The sequence below is a fragment of the Rattus rattus genome, chromosome 1 (assembly GCF_011064425.1).
Source record: "Rattus rattus isolate New Zealand chromosome 1, Rrattus_CSIRO_v1, whole genome shotgun sequence".
In the NCBI taxonomy this organism is placed as follows: domain Eukaryota; kingdom Metazoa; phylum Chordata; class Mammalia; order Rodentia; family Muridae; genus Rattus; species Rattus rattus.
Genome location: NC_046154.1, coordinates 19880553 through 19880830, shown reverse-complemented (window position 1 = coordinate 19880830; position 278 = coordinate 19880553).

Here is a 278-nt window from a genome sequence, read left to right as displayed (position 1 = left end):
TAGGTGGGAAGTGAGAAAGAGGAGACAGAAGCCTGGAAGCTTCCATACCTTTCAGGGACACAGCCCCAGTGACCTAGCTTCCTCCCACTGAGTCCGTGGACCTTGGAGGCACATCCCATGTCCTCACTATAGCAAGTGTAATGAAACCCTGCCTACGGGCCTCCGGTCCAAGAACGCAGGGGCAAGGAGCTTCGGATCTCAGACGCCACTTAGAGAGGCACCGTGAGACGAACCGCCCCTGAGAGCTGTACACACGGACTAAGAACAAAAACACGCTC